Source organism: Motacilla alba, chromosome 6, assembly GCF_015832195.1.
Source record: "Motacilla alba alba isolate MOTALB_02 chromosome 6, Motacilla_alba_V1.0_pri, whole genome shotgun sequence".
NCBI classification, from domain to species: Eukaryota; Metazoa; Chordata; class Aves; order Passeriformes; family Motacillidae; genus Motacilla; species Motacilla alba.
Window position 1 is genome coordinate 13,448,234 of NC_052021.1, and position 16,711 is coordinate 13,464,944.

Sequence of the window (16,711 nt, forward strand, 5' to 3'; positions counted from 1 at the left end):
ACCCTGTTGTTCCAGGAACTTGCTTATGCCCATCTTCAGTCAGATAGGTAACTCACTTACCTGGTTAAGTAAAACCAAGTCCTCAAAACAGAAAACTACAACTAGGAATTGGATCCCCTGTTTTTTCAAACTAATCTTTCCCAATATTTTGTTTATGAAAAGGAGTTTTATGTTAAGGGGTTGGAAGGAATTGACTCAAGGGCTGAATATCCCAGAAATTTAGTTACTTTTTATAGTTCTGGTCATTTATTTTAAATAGTACAGTACTCATCATAAAGATTAGGTTTTATAATTTGCAACAGACTTGTATGAACTATATAAAGTTTGTTATGGCTTTTGGCTACACCAAAAGAGAGAAATTCCTGCTATTTTAGATTGTTAGGAAATAAATGAGTTTGATAGCTTCTCTCCAGCTGAAGCAGGGAAACTTGTCTAACATGAGGTTGGTTCCTAGCTACAGTCTGAAAACAGATGACTGAATCTCTTCTTACACCCAATAGTTGAATCTCTGAATGAGCTGGTTTTATAGCAAAAAAAATCACTGCTTGTAGGACAAACTGTTGAGTCAATGTATGCTAGACTGTAATGTAACCTGGTCATTGGAGATCCTTACACTTGTGGCTTCTATCATGCTCTGCTGCATTACTAGCAGATACCAAGGATATATGATTCTTCTCCTTTTGTGTTTACTTTGCTATGGTCATATTCACAGTGATGAATATGAGATGAGATTGTAGAACTCAGACCAGCTTTGTGTTCTGTGTGAATCTCGAGGACTTCTCTATCATAACTTAATGCAAGATTACTGGTGTATTGATTTTACTAAGAATAAATTTAAGGACTGCTTTTCATCTTTTTGCTGAGTCAATGCTTTTCAAGTTAGATAAGATTCTTCTATTTCCACAACAATGGGAAAGTGTACATATGTAGTATGTATCATTTGTGCTGTGATACATACATATATGTTATAGTACCTACTGTGTATGCCACAATTCTGATTTCTGACTGTATGGTAGCTATTTGAATGGTACACTTTGGAAATCTGTGAGTTCCAAAATTTTTGAGCTCCTCATCTGCTTGCCTTAAACAATTTACTGGGTTTCTGGCTTTGTCAGCAGAGCTTTAATTGCTCTTGACTAATTAACCATCTTCTCGGGTGATAACATTTGCATGCACTGTGCAGCAGTTAGTAAGTGCATACCTGTACACCCAACAAAATATTCACATGTTTAATGTGCGATTAATGAAAGATTCTGCTAGCCTTATTACATAGCACACACTGGCCAAAAGTGGTATGAGTCTTGACTGCAAATTCTGTTTCTTTGAAAAGGTTAGAAGTGTTTGTCTGGAAAAAGAATGTGAATTTCACTATGTAAGAGTAGTACAACTGGAGGTTTTATATCTGGAATGAACAATTTAGAATTTTTTTTTACCTGTCAAATGCCAAATATGTTGATCGGTTTCATTGCAAATATTCTAAAACATTTCAAGAGGCCAGATAATTACTTCTACTGTCAATTATTTGATTTTATTTTGATATAAATTTCTGTGACAATTTACTAACTAAAAAATTAATATTTCACAAAGCTACTAGTGTATAAAAACAAATATACCAAAAGTAATTGTATTAAAAACCTTATACAGTAAGTGAAATTTAGTTTTCTTGTTAAAGCTATTTTTTGATGTTGTGTGAATTGCTACCCTGCATAAGTAGTTTGTATATTTGTGAACTGTGCTAAAAATAGAGTGTTAATATACATTTAAGGGTAATTAAGAAAAAAATTGCTTGAAAATAATATGCCTATTGATAAACATGGAACAAATCCTTTTGTAATGGAACACACATAATAATATGTTACAATGTTACAAAATCCTACATTTATCATCACCGGGTAGCACCTCAAGTGAATGCTGCAATAAAATAAATTACCTGCTCAATTAGGTCTTTCTGAACTCTCTGGAATCAGGCTATGCAGTACTGTGCCCAATGTACATGATTTAGAACAGGCTAGGTGGTCACTCTATAATTCCAGTCATGTTGTTATGTTCAGTGCAACTGTGAAGGTGAGTAAGGTAAAGGCAATTCAACACAAGTTCTGAAATAACCCTGCTTTATTCAGCAGAGATGTCTTTTATTAGAAAAGCAGCAAAAGGTGACCAAATAAATCACGCATATCAATGCATCCTTTATACCGTCCATATTCATTTCTTTTGATTGATTATGCATTCAAATCAGTGAAGCTTGTGTTTTTTGGATCCTGTGCACTGCATTGAAAAATTCACCTCTGCATATCTGTGTGTTTATGATCTTTAGTCATTCATCAATTACTGAACACATTTGACATTTTGAAGTTGCTCTGTATCTCATTATTTCATCTTTTTTTTCTTCAAAATACACTGAAAATTCAGGTTTGCTTTGAAAGCTCAAGTGAAATTATTTTGAATGAAATAACACAATGCTTATTTAAAAGAACCGATTGGATTTCAGACTGGTTACTGTAATTTATAATTCCTCCTCCCTCTTCTTCTTTCTCATCCTTTTTGTCCTCCTTTGAAAGCATCTTCTCCCCCATCCCTGAGTAATACTGGTGCTATGTACAGTATTTTGTTTACAGTAGTATAAACATTCTCAGCCTGTGACTTCATTGCTGAAATAACTCACCTCTTTCATATCAACTCTTACCTAGGAGCCGTACAGCAGACTCATTGATGTAGGTTTTTTTCTGCATGGCAGCCCAGGCCAAGCTGGTTTCATTGCATGATGCAACTTCACCTTTTTTGGTTGTCTATGGGATTAATTATAATCTATTCTTGTATTGCTTGTGCATGCCAATGTGCTTACATAATGATGTATACACTGAATGCAGTCTAGAGCATTAAGTGCATGAAATGGAATTAAAAACAAAGACAAAACCATAACATTAGAAAGTTTGGGTAAAAATAAATTATGCTTATCACTAAATTTAGCTAAGCTATTATAGAATGAATAGGACATAATATGTATCAGGTCTATGTATTTAAAATTTCCAACATATTACAGTAGCTTATTGACTAGAGGCACAATTTTGGCGTGGTCATGATGTGAGGAGGAAAGGATGTACTGACTACTACTGACTCAGTCCCTGACAAGGACTGGGTGGTGCCAGTAGTATCAGAAAGACAAACCTTTGCCTGCTGTCCACTTCAGCAGCAAGTGACAGTGAAAAGAGGTAAGATTGTAAATAATAATTTATTGAAATTCAGAATTTAGGAAGCATTTTAACTTCAATAGGTTTTTGGGTTTTTAAATGATAAATAACCTGTAAAAAATTTATTGATTTACAAAACACATGGTGACATTCCATATGAAGAGTTGTAAACCTGCTTGAAATTTCCTTTACAAATGACATTGTGACAATTCTAACCAACCTGTTATTCATATGTTCTTAAATGCATTCAAATGAACCTTTCATCAGCACAGTGTAAGATGTGATTGAATTTAATCCTATTTTTTCCTGATAAAATGATGAAGCAGCAGTGTGGGAAGTGACTTGAAACATTGTGTCTGAACACAATTTTTCTGGTGCTGTTGATCAGTGCAAACGTTTAGTGTATGCTTGGAAGTTACAACTCATGCACTCTTTGGTGTCAGAATTAATGCACTGATTTCAAATGAATACTCCTCTTGATGAATAGGTACTATTGGTTATATCAATTTAACTTTGAGGGCCTATAATATAGAATGTTATGACATTTGAAAAATGGTCAAAATATGAAAATATGAAATATGAAATTATTAAAATTTGAAAATATGCTCTCAGTTTGTATGTTTAGGCAGGAAACTTAATGCAAACATACAATATATTCAAAGTAGTACAAAAGGGAAGTAATTTCTACAGCTGTTGTCATGCCACTCACATGCTGTTACTATGTTTCCCTAAGAATGTGTTTTTCACAATTACCTGGGATTTAATGTTTTTCTATTCTTCTTAGAGTCCATATAATGGCAGTTACTTTTTTTTTTCCCTTTACAATGAAGGAAAATTCTGTTAGTACTCTAAACCAGGTCAGATGTATATCTATATAGTAACAGGAAATTCTCTGCTCTCAGTACAAATGGGATTATTTTACCAGTCCTTTTGACTTTCCAGTAGCTCAGTGTGTAAGTTCAGCTACACACCTGTTCTCTTGTGCACAGCAGCCAGGATAGAAAGGTGATGGGTGTTACAGTGCAAACCATTTGGAGAGGTGTTGGGAAAAAAAGGCCACTATATATTAATTTTTAACTCTACTATAATCCTCTTCTTATATTGATGTAAAGTACTTTTAGATCAGGATTCTAATAATTGATTTGGCAACTACTGGAGCTTTAGGCAGTTTCTTACTCCATTTGTTAATGGAGATAAAGTTACTGCTGCAAAAAAAAAAGGCATGGTGTCATTAATCTGCCTAAAAGCAGCCTTGTCTTTCCCATTTAGAAAAATCACTGGGTGAGACTGTCACTCAGGCTTCAGGCTAATTTTTTCTGAAACATTTAGGTATTTTCTAAATTTCTTCTTTGTTTAAACTTCTCTTATTTTGCTAAGTAAATGTGGCTATTCAGTGAGTCTTTCATAGAGTCAGCATTTTGCCTTAAGAATATGGTAATTGCATATTCTTAAGCCAGTGGAGGTAAATAATCAGGTCTTACAGCTGCAACAGCTGTGACACAAGCTTTTCTAAGAAAGAAAATTTACTAGATTGCAGCTATGTAGATGTGGAAATTAAACCACAGCAGAGGAGTTTATGGGTAGAGGAACTATGTAATGTGTTTCACTTGTTAAAGGTACATGTAATTAAGACTCTTCAGGGGTCTAGGTTAAAAAAAAAAAAAAGGAAATGGGTAGAAGGGATTTATATGACTGTTAATGTATGCTAGGAGTGAATGTGGACTTGATTGTGCCCAGAGCTGGTTCAAGGCAGAGGAATTTAAACAGCTCTACTGTGACGCTCAGGGTATAATCAAAGACCTTAAATGGTTGCTCTTGGTAGTTGAAAGGTTTTTTACTTCAAGTCACCTGTTCAGTATTGCTAGGAAAGTGTAACAAGTATACAAATACAGGCTTCCTTGTGGCAGGTTACAAGGATATATTACACATCTCATAGTTTGGAAGGGGAGCAGCTGAGCTGCATGACCTGAGGTACCCTAAATGTACCTTAGGTGTTAATTGAGCAAGGTGCTTTAAAGAACCCTTTTACTGATCAGGTAGGTAAGGTTAAGAGGTCCTCAAGAGGAACAAGAGGGAGAGTCTGAAATTACAAAAATTTGTTTAGGACTAAAATATCTTCTAGTTTTGTGTAGATTTTTGGAAGGAATTTACATGGTTCATGTTATGCCTTCATTTGCAATAGGAAAAAATATATCCTGCCTGGTGTAACTGTGTATTAGGACTGCTTTAGAATTACTATTAACACAATGTGACTAGGTTTTGTAGGGTTACTAATAGATTTGGATCATGCTATTAGATAGCCTGACCAAAGAAGCTGATCCAGTAATGTAATGTCAATTTTCTACCACTTTGCGATACTTCTGACTTACATTGCTCATTTACATTATTCACTGTTTTTAAAACCGCATAAGATACTTTAGGCTGAGCTTTATTTCTACTCAGTAAAACTAGAGAGTAGCCAGATACTTTTCATCAGAATATCACAGGATGGAATTCTAGAAATGACAGACAGATGAATGAACTGTAAGTATTTTACACTCCAGTTTATCTGGTACTCTTGTCCTTTTCAGTTAGAATGGTTGAAATAAGACTAAATTTCATAGGAGAACATTACTTTTTTTTTAAGTTACAGTATGTAATCTAGCAAAAAATGTATGGAAAGTACATTCAAAATCATCTGTAGGAATCAGTCATGCATATCAAACAGAAAATTAGAGCTCTGTTCTTTGCTAATATACAAAAGAAAACTACTGATTTCTAGTGAAAGAGGATAGATGAAAAACATTCTATTTTTTTTCCTCACTGTATATATTTTTTCAAATCAGTCAGGTGAGGGAGAATTTTAAAAGTTGGATGACAGTATCAAGAGAATAATCAAAGGCACTGAGATGGAGGGGTAGTTGGAGCTGGAAATGTGTGATGGTGGTGAGCTGTTGAAAACTGAGTGTGAGGAAAGTGGACGGCAAACGTGAAAGGCACTGTTAGGTAGTTTTAAGACATGGCAGCTGCAAACAAATAGAACAAGGAATCTCAGGAATTCATTCTTGCTGCAAGGTAAGAGTAGCTATAGATAAATTTAATCAGACGCTGAGTTCAATGGTTTGTAGGCCCTCTCCTAAAAAAAGAGGAAATTTTAGAAATATCTTATATATTGATCATTCTATTGATTCATGCAAATGCAAGGACTGTAAGTGGTCTATTTAAGCCAGCCTGAAAAGTGTTTACTGTTTTAAAATTCTGAGAGTCACCATCTCTCCAAAGAATCTACTCCTGTTTGTCTGCATTTTATAAATGAAAAGGTTTTATGCTGCTGATATACTTCTCACTAACTTTATTCATTTCCATTTGTTAGTTCAATGTCAACATGGAAAGAGGAGTAGTATTCATATGACTTGCTAGCATTTTCATGTCACCAATTATTTTCTTTTTTCTGAGGTAAGCAGCTACAACTTACTACTCCTAGATAGACTGATAAAAACTATTAGGTAACAATGAGGCAAGAAATAATAGAAAGATACCATTATGTAGAAAAGAAATTATCAAGATTGTCAACTTTAGTAAATAAGGTATGCAGTTCAACCAAATCCTTTCATAATGCAATCAGTATAAGAGATAAAACTGAAGTGGCTTATTAAAATTTGTCAAAAAAAAGTAAGGTTAGTTGAAACAGTATATTCATATTTTTCTCTTTGGGATATTAGTAGTCTCAGAAAAAATCCTTTTTATTAAAATTAAATCCTTTTTATTTAATTAAAAATGTGATCCAGGCATTGTTGTGCTGTCATTTTCCTAGAATTGATTTGTCATCAGGGAGATTGTTTTGTCAAGGTAATGTCATGCTATTTTTAGTTGCCAGTGTTCTTACCTCATGGTGAGCAGTTAAGGAATGTAATGCAAAATAAAATAATAAGCTCTTTCTACTCATCTATGTGGTTCTTAGCAAATGTTTTCAAATTCAGTTATCTTAGGCTGAAAATCTTACTAGTTTATTTTGCGGGAAAGCACCTGCTCTGTCTTTTATCCACAACCGAAAGAACTCTGAAGATACCAAGAAGGATTCTAGGCCATTCACTTAAGCCTGTTGTAACACTGAGCTCCTGGGTGTTTTGCAGTTCTTTGGGGACCTTTCTTTGACTTCTGTTTGAAAGATTAGAAAAGACACATACTGCAGACAGTAGTGAATAGACAAGCATCCTGAGGAAATGATGTTGTTTTCAGAGAGAGCAATTTTAATGCATTTTTTTCTGTATATCTCAATAATTCAATATAAAATTATGAGCAAAAGTTTTTTTGTTATCGTACATAATTTTGCGTTTGGGCAGAGGAAATTAGCCCCGCCCAATTTGATTTTGCTTGAGTGCTGTAGAACGTTGGCTTATGTTTTACTGGAGAGTTTGTGAAGAAGCATGATGTGCTTCAAATTAATGGAAAACTTGGGAAAGAGAGATTGAAACTGACTTCACAAAATTTTATCAGTGCATTTAGGTAAAATAATTATTGTTGATGTTACTTGACTGTCACTTGGTGAGTTGCCAATTGCAAATAGCTCTGTGAATTGGGTAGCGTTAGATGGGCATCAGGAAAGCAGACCTTTGTTCTGCAGTTGTACCAACTAAATGTGCCTCTTAATTCTGTATGTGAATGTGACAGAAGTTAAAATTAGGAGCTTCTTTTTCTTTCACACTGGAAATCCATATCTGTCTTAGTTTCTAAATGGATTTAATTTTGCATTAAAAACTGCCAAGTCACAGCATTTAAATATGTCTTTACATTTTAAATAAATTATCAGTCAAGGGGGAAAATAAGAACAACATAAACTCTTAAGCCCCATTCTTTGTGACATGATGCAGAGAAGTGAAAGGATCAAAAGAAGAAGAAAAGCTCTGATTCTGAGAAAAATGTTCACTAAAAGACACAGTTGTGCCAATTTAATACTTATTGATCTGATTTTGTTGGTTTTTTCCTTCCGATACTGGAATTTCTTTGGAAGGAGAATAGGGAAACCTGTTAATTTTTCCCCAAATTAGTCTGAGAGCTTGCCAAGGTTCCCTCCCAAGGTATTAAGGAGATTGCATAGAAGGACTTAGTTGTAGAAAGCATTTGCAGAACAGATGAGTCATGATGCATTTGTTTAATTAGGTTAGAAATAGAAGGGTAATATTCTAAAGCCAGCTTGTGATCTGTCAGACTTTAAAGAATAGTAGAAGTTGTTGTAATAGAAATTAGAAAAGGGAAGTAAGGACAGATATTTCAAGTGTTCTCGGGTTTTTTTTTTTCCTGAAAAACTGAGTTCTTGCAAATTATAAAGTGTAGATTAAACACAGTGTAAGAAATCTTGGAAGATAGCTTTATTTCACATTATTCAACAGTTTTATTTTAATCAGATTTATATTTTACTTATTTTAAAATTGAACAAAGAGGATTCTGATTGTTGATGTAGTTCCAAGACAGCTTAGTGTGTATGAGCCTAAGGTCATCAAAGGATTTTCAGGAATGTGAGAGGTGCATATCAAAACAAAGAGGGGAGGCCACTCCAAGTGTAGACTGCATAAAGGGAGATGGAAACAAAGATAGTAAAACAGAGTAATCCAAAATAAATTCATCACATGCTGAAGTTGAGAGGTTTTTGTTACTGGAAAGACAAATATGGTTTAATCCATTAAGCAAAGGAGGGTCAGAATTGAGAATTAAAAGAAAAGTACTTTGGGATTTGACAATGAAACACTTTGGGAGCAGAAAGTTCACCCACTCTCTGTGGGTGAACTGTGGGAGTTCACCCACTCTTAGCTGTAGAGAAACAGTTAAGAATTTTTATGTTGGGGGTTGAGTGATCAAATAGGATTTAAATGTAAATAATACAATAAGATACAAGAAATAATGACATCATCATCCTCAGAATAACTGTCTACAAAAATTCTGTGAGAAAGGGATTACTCCTCCCTCACTCACTAGCTCTGGGTGCACAAAACCTCAGAAAAATATCTCTAAGCAGTGATGTCGTGATCCCATAGAGTTTTATGGGCCCAGGTCTTGGGCTGTGAGGGCAGATTACATGGCACTTCTCCTACAGGCCAAGTGGGTCTTCACTTTGCCTTCACCACTGCCTTGTTCTGGTGATCCAGCTGGCTGTTCTTCCTCCTTGGCAAGGAAACCAACTCAACTCTGCCTGCACTTCCTGCAGCACTAACTGAAAGTGCTGACAGCAAAGGTTCCCCAGTGGTGCACCATGTCATGTCAAGGGAGAGTGAGGTAATTTAGCAGATACTTGCAGTCAAAAACTTTATTGGTGCTATGACTCAAAGAAGGGCTTTTCAAATTGAGATGCATTTAGCAAGCATCTTGTGTTTAGGAGATGAATACAGATACTGTAAGAAAATCATGTTTTTCTTACTGTGGGACTCACAGGGTTAATAAATGAGAAAGCCACTTGAAGTAAGAAAAAGTATGTTATGCACTCTGTCCCTTTTAAGGTGTTTGACCTCTTTGTTCTAATTTAGTCTTGATGATTTGTTTTAACTATTATATTTGTTCCCCAAGGTATATATTTGATAGGCATCTGTGTTATTTTGCTATTTCTTCATGCCTGTTTCAGTAAAGAAGATTTTAACTGCTTATTCCCTTCTGGGCTGTGCGACTAAACCATAAAGGAGTAAACTCTTCTGCCTTGAATGAAAATTGCTTTTACTAAATGATACATGTGGCTTTTCTATAGTTTACTTTAGTATTACATCACCAAAACAGAGTTTAAAGTCCTAACCATAAGCAACTTTTTTTTTTCTTTTTTGGTGTACTGTTCAAAATATGTATTAAAGGAGTATAAACAGACACTACTATATCAAATCTGTGCCGATTTTTTTTACTCTAGACTTCATAAAATTTGGTTTGCTCTAGAAGTAAATCTGAGAAATTTCAATATTAAAGAGGAGCTTCCAAAACAAAATAATTTGAAAAAAAACCCACCACTTTAGGCAGTAAAAAGAAAATTTACATGCCCAAATCGATAGATATTAATTGCATTGAAATACAATTGGAAAGTGCAGTGAGTGGAATGTCTTCAAATGATGCAATACTAATGAACTTCTAAATATTGAGTGATTTCTCTTATTTATTTATTTGTGTTATTTATGTTTTAGCAGCATCAACTGGTATTTCTGTACATAGCTATAATTTCATTTTAAAATTTACTCTCCTCAATGGACATTCCTTCTGATGGAAAGTGCATATTTCATTGTTTTTTTCATATAATGTACTGTTGTGCAGTCTAAAAACTATCATGAATACAAGAAAAAACTTCTTGATTTTTCATATGATCACTACTTTAAATTTTATTTTTTATTTTATTGATACTGAATTAAAATATTTTTTCTTGTTTCTGAAATGGATTTGTCTTTTCTTCTTCTATTCAGAAAGCAGATTTGCAAAAATTAAAATTGTAAATTTCTAAAATTTTCAATAAATTCTCAAAGTTCTGAAGTTGTAGCAGCTGTAGTAAAATATTTAAATCAGTACTTCCTTGAAATTGCAGTAGAAGTAATGGTGGTTTCTTCTGTGGTGGCTTATGAAAGTTTTATATACACATCTTCAAAACACTTGACAAAATGCAACTAGATTAATATGTCCTAAAATAAACATTTTCCCTTTTTTAAAAAAACAAAATACATAGGTAAGAATTGGCATCCATCTTACACTTTGCTTGCCTTGTCATTAAAAAGTAAGAGCAAAAAAAAGGCAATGAAACATTTGGGGCAGACTGACACGATGTGCCAAAAATACAAGAGTACACTTCCTTACCTAGGAAGAACTGTGAATTGCATATTATATAATTATTTCAAGTGCTGAATTGGGTGTACAAAAGCTTTCCCATTATTGTGGGGAACATTTAATGTAAAATTGTCCAGACAGCTGTCACTGTGATTGCAAAGCTGGTCGAAAGTCTGAATGAGCGTGGAACTCCATCTCCTTATTCTGTGTGGTCATGATGGCAGTGACTGCACTGGGACCGAGATTGTTAGCTCATACTAAGGCACTGATCTGAAGTTTGCAATGGGCTTTACAGCTCCTATCAAGAGGTGAAATGATACAGTACAAACCACTAAAGTTATTTCAACTCTGTTGCAATTTCAAAAATCCTGGAAATATATGAAGGCTTCTGTGGGAACTTTCATATTAATATACTCACAGAAACAATTTCAGAAAGCATTTAAAAGCTTTTTTTTTGCTCTCTCCCATTCATTTTATGACTGTTCAAGGAATAATTCCAGTAGAAACATTCTGATGCATTAAAAAAATTTAAAGCCAACCAGAAATAAGCAAGAATAATAAATACATGATGTAAACTGGTGACAAGAATAGTTCTTTAAACAGCAGTAAGGTCTTTTGAATTGAAATGACAGGTGGTACATCATGTGGTAAAAATGTCATGCACAGTGTTGGGTTCAGTGTTGATTGCAGCAAAGCTTTAAGGATGCTGGGAACACCTTGTCAAAGTTCTCCCCCATATATGTAAAATTAAATGGAATTATTTTGTTACCATTCTTGTGGTCACTCTTGCTCATTGAAGTAGTTTATGCCTATTGTAACTGTACAAATGGGCTTCATAACTACTAGTTTTGTTGTAAAAATTGTATAGATAATCAAAGATGCTCCTTCAAAGCACTTAGAAATATTCGAGAGTCATAGAATCATTTATTTTAGAAATGACCTTTAAGTTCTCAACTAAACCATGTCTCTAAGTGCCACAACTATACATCTTTTAAATACCTCCAGGGATGACTCAACCACTTCCCCAGGCAGCCTCTTTCAATGCGTGACAATATTTCAGTGAAAAATTGTTCCCTAATATCCAATCTAACCTTCCCCTGGCACAACTTGAGGCCTTTTCCTCTTGTTCTGTCAGTTATGTTCAGGAGATGAGGTTGACCCCCGCCTTTCTACAACCTGCCCTTAGGGAGTGGTAGAGAGTGGTAAGGTCCTTCCTGAGCCTGCATTTCTCCAGGCCCCCTTATGCTCCAGAGCCTTCCCCAGCTGTTGCCCTTCTATGGACTTGCCTCAGCCCCTCTCTCTTGCAGTGTGAGGCCCAGAGCTGGACACAGCACTCGAGGGGTGGCCTCACCAGGGCCGACTGCATGGGGATGGTCCCTTCCCTGGTCCTGCTGGCCACACTCTTCCTGTTCTAAGGCCGGAAGCTCTTGGCCTCCTTGGCCACTTTGGCACATGCTAGCTCATGGTGAGTTGGCTGCTGATTAGCAACTTCAGGTTCTTTTCCAATGAACAACTTTACAGCTGCTCTTCTCTAAGCCTGTAGCACTGCATGGGGTTGTTGTGACCCAAGTGCAGGACAAGGAATTTGGCCTTGTTGAACCTCATACAATTGGCCTCAGTCCATGGATCCAGCCTGTTTAGCCTCTGCAGAGGCTTCCTACCCTCCAGCAGATGAACATTCCCTCTCAGCTTGGTGCCAACTGTGAGCTTACTGAGGACTCAATTCTCTTGACCAGATTATAGATCAAGATACTTACTACACTCCATGGGCTCAGCCATCCAGCCTGTCTTTTACCCAGCTGGTCCAAGCTGTGAGCAGCCAGTTTCTCCAGTAGAATGCTGTGGGAAATGGTGTAAAAAGCTTGACTTAAGTCTGGATAGCCTTCACAGCCTTTCGCTCATCCACCAAGCAAGTCACCTTGTCATAGAAGGAGATCAGATTGATCAAGCTACACTGTCTTTCATAAACTCAAATGGGCTGGACCTGATCCTATGGTGTCCTACATGTGCTCTGTGCTGGCTCAAGATGTGCCCCATGACCTTCCCCAGCAGCAAGGTCAGGTGTAGTTGCATCAATCCTCTTTCTAAACCTTCTTGTGGATGGGTGTCATATTTCTTAACTTCCTGTGAGGTGGGACCTCTCCAGTTAACCAGGTCTGCTGATAAATGATGGAAAGTAGCTTGGTGAGCACTTCTGCTGTTTCCCTCAGTATCTTTGGGTGGATTCCATGCAGACCTCTTGATTTGTACCTAAATGGTGTAGTATTTTACTGACCATTTGCCCTTGGATTGTGGGGGCTTCATTCTGCTCCCCATCTGTCTTCCAGCTCAGGGCACTGGGTACCCAGAGAACAACTGCTTTTACTGTTAAGGACTGCAAAGCAAAGCAGGTGTTAAGTACCCCAGACTTCTCCTTGTTCTTTGTCATTATGTTTCCCCCCATCCAGTAAAAGATGGAGATTCTACTTAGCTCTCCCTCTGTTGCTAATACATTTCTACAAACGGTTTTTATTGTCTTTTATGCCAGTAACCAGATTTGGTTCTAGTTGGGCTGTGGCCCTTCTAGTTTTCTCCCTGCATAACCTCACAACATCCTTGAAGCCCTCCTGAGTTGCCTGGCCCTTCTTCCAAAGATGATGCACTTTTATTCCTGAATTCCAGCCAAAGTTCTCTATTCAGCCAGGCTGATGGTCTTCCCTGCTGGCTTATCTTTTGACACATGGGGTGGCCTGCTTCAGTGTGTTTAAAATTTCCATCTTGAATCATGTCCAGCCTTCCTGGACTCCTTTGCCCTTCAGGACTTTCTCCCAAGGATCTTTCTCAACCAGCATCATAAACAGGCCAAAGCTTGCCCTCTGGGAGTCCTGCTGGCCTCCCTCATTATTTCCCCAGAAATCAAAATCTATTATTTTGTGTTTGCTTGCCCAAGACAACCTCCTGTTGTCAAATCAGCCACCAGTCCTTCTCAGTTCAGAAAGACAGCTCTGGTGAGGTTCCTTCCCTAGCTAGCTCATTTACCAGATGTGCATGCCAGTTGTTGGAGTATTGATCCTGCCACTTTTTTAGGGAGAAGTGCCCATTGCATTTAGAGTTCCATCATTACTGTAATTTTTATCTAGTTATATGAAATCTTTCCTCTCATTGCTATGATGCTATTTCATTGCCTTTATCATAGTTTCTCCTGTCTTTTTGCAGTATAAATGTATGAAACCATGCATGGAAGGGGAGTAAAACCAATTCTAATAGTCTGTTGACTTTATCAGAAAAGAAACCTTTGCTGCCCTAATGGGGTGAAATCCCGTAAGATATGCCTTATGATTTTCATATAAACCAGGGAGTTTTATTAGTATTATTACTGGTTGTGGAGATCCTAGTGCACTGCTAAGAAGTACTTACAGCACTTCTGGTTTGGGAAACTCAGTGTAAAGACGAGTTTCAAATTGGCTTCCTTTCTGCAGCAGACTGAATTGTGCAATGATAAACATTAGTGGTCATATTTTTTTGCCAGCTCAGTGTCAGCTACTGGTGAAAAGAAAAATAAAAAATCCAGACTGAAAGTTTAATTTAGAACATTTAAAATCTTTTATAATCCATCTGTGAAAAAAATTGGTAATTTCTTCAGTGTCATGTCCTCCTGACACAATCATCATTTGAAATAAGAAAAAAGGATGCTGTGTTTGTCTTTGAAATGGACAACTTAAACATTGAAAGAGAGGGATGCTCTCTGAAATGAAGGAAATTGAAAGGATATGACTAGCAGAAACAGCGGTTTTGGTATTAGGTGAACAAAAGTCATAAATCAGAATTGTCATCCACCGTGCTAAGTGTTTTGCAAAAAGAAAAAAAAATGTATTATGCATTAGGTAATTTTTCAGATCTTGTAGGTTTTTGTAAAGGACAGTGACACATAAGTAGAACTGTTAGCTGCAACCTTAGCTGAACTTAACTAAAAATTGCTCTCTATCCTGGTTATAAGCTTCTGAAATTCCATTAGCTTCAGTGAAATTCTCCAGCTTTTGAAAGAACCTAACCTGGAGTTAATGGTTGGTGCGGGGCTGTTGATTCTGTTCCTCTGTACATCCTGTTGGTAAGGTGCACTGTGACTCAGTGTGTGGCCTACCTTATTTTGACAAAATCCTTTGTTCTCATTAGTGCCGTACAGAAAATTATCCAGTTGGGTTCTCAAATTACATCCACTGTTTTTGTAGCTAAAACTGTGTTTGTAAATATGAGGTATTGTCTGCTCTCCTGTATGTTAACATATGGCTTCTCTTCCCTTCTGCCTGCTCTTGTAAATCAATTTTATTTGAACTATAACAGAAGTATCTCGTAACTTCAATGCCTTTTCAAATAGCCTTTGAAAAACAGTTTTAATAAAATTTCCTATAGCACTGAGGCTTCTTAAAATATGAAACTATTGTACATCAAGGAGAATTTTGCTGTATACATTCATGCATCTAGAGACAGGAAAGAGCATGCTGTAATTAACTTGTTTGACCTGAAATGTATACAAGGAATGGAAAATTTGGCTGCATGTGTAATGACCTGGTAGTCCAGGTAATTTCCTTTATGCCTTAAGTTAGGTACCTGACATTCATAACGCATAGAATCTTGCTTGTTGAGCAGTCTAGCATTATATTTGCAGAACTACTGCTATACTAACTGGTATTACATTCATGTTCAGTGATTTATTTGATCTAGAAAGCCAACAAATTTCTGCTTTTCTAAAAGGAGTTTTCTAAGGCTCCAAATGTTCAAATGATCTATGTTCTAGTTTCCCTCTATTACAGTTGTGATGAACACATGATCATTTGCAATATATGTGTGTATATATATGTATATATGGTGGGACATTATATATATATAGTATGTACATCAACATATATTGGGACATGATTTTCACTTTGGTCTATGACTACAACATTGGACTGTGGCTTCAACCTTACAAATAAATCACTGATGATACTTATGGAAATTACCATCTTCCTTAGATAAAAGTATATTTATAAAGTACCAGTTTGTATAGAGCAAGCTTTGAAACTGTCCCAGTGTCAAATAGAGCATAAAATAAGAAGCTAAAATTTGCAATGGCTGCCTGATATACACAAGGGTATTTTAATTAACCTGCATGCAGAAATTAACCCTTAGAGTACTGCTTCAAATTCTTCAATTTATTTTGTTATTTAATTTTACCAGTGGGCTATGCTGCTTTTCTACTCAGTTCATAGTACTGTACATAAAGTACACTAAATGGCCACACAAAAAAAAAGAAGTGAGAAAAAGAAAAAAAAAATCCAATCAACTTTTTATAAACAAGGGATTCTACAAGACTAAGTACTCCAGGTTGCTAATGGGTAATGTATTCCTAAGCAACTATTTTTTGTTAAAGGTTTTATGAATTAAAAGCATGTAATGTTTCACCGTACCTGTGTACTTGTTAGGTTTCTTCCTAAAGTATCATAGGTGTGTCTCCTTTAGAAAGAAGTCAGTTCTTTAAGGGTTAATGTGGGGTTAAGCAATCCTGAGGTATTCTCCTGCTTGTCCTCTCCTAAAGGTATCTGCATGTTAATTCTCAAATATTACCTGAAGAGGTGAATATAAATACTGTATGAATGACTAACTGAATGAATGAAGTAGTTCCTTTGAAATGCTTGCTTGTATCTTGTAAACGACTGGAAAACAGAAACATGATTTCTGAATCAAGGTCTTTAATGAAATGCAAACAATTTTCAGCAGAGTAGAAACTCACATACTGACAGTTT

General features: G+C 36.0%; 1 protein-coding gene across 50 annotated transcripts in view; it reads left to right on the forward strand.

The window, feature by feature from the left end:
• KCNMA1 (potassium calcium-activated channel subfamily M alpha 1) overlaps nucleotides 1-16,711 on the forward strand; it is a 424,339-nt gene that overhangs the window by 222,214 nt on the left and 185,414 nt on the right. The gene's annotated exons all lie outside the window — the stretch shown is intronic.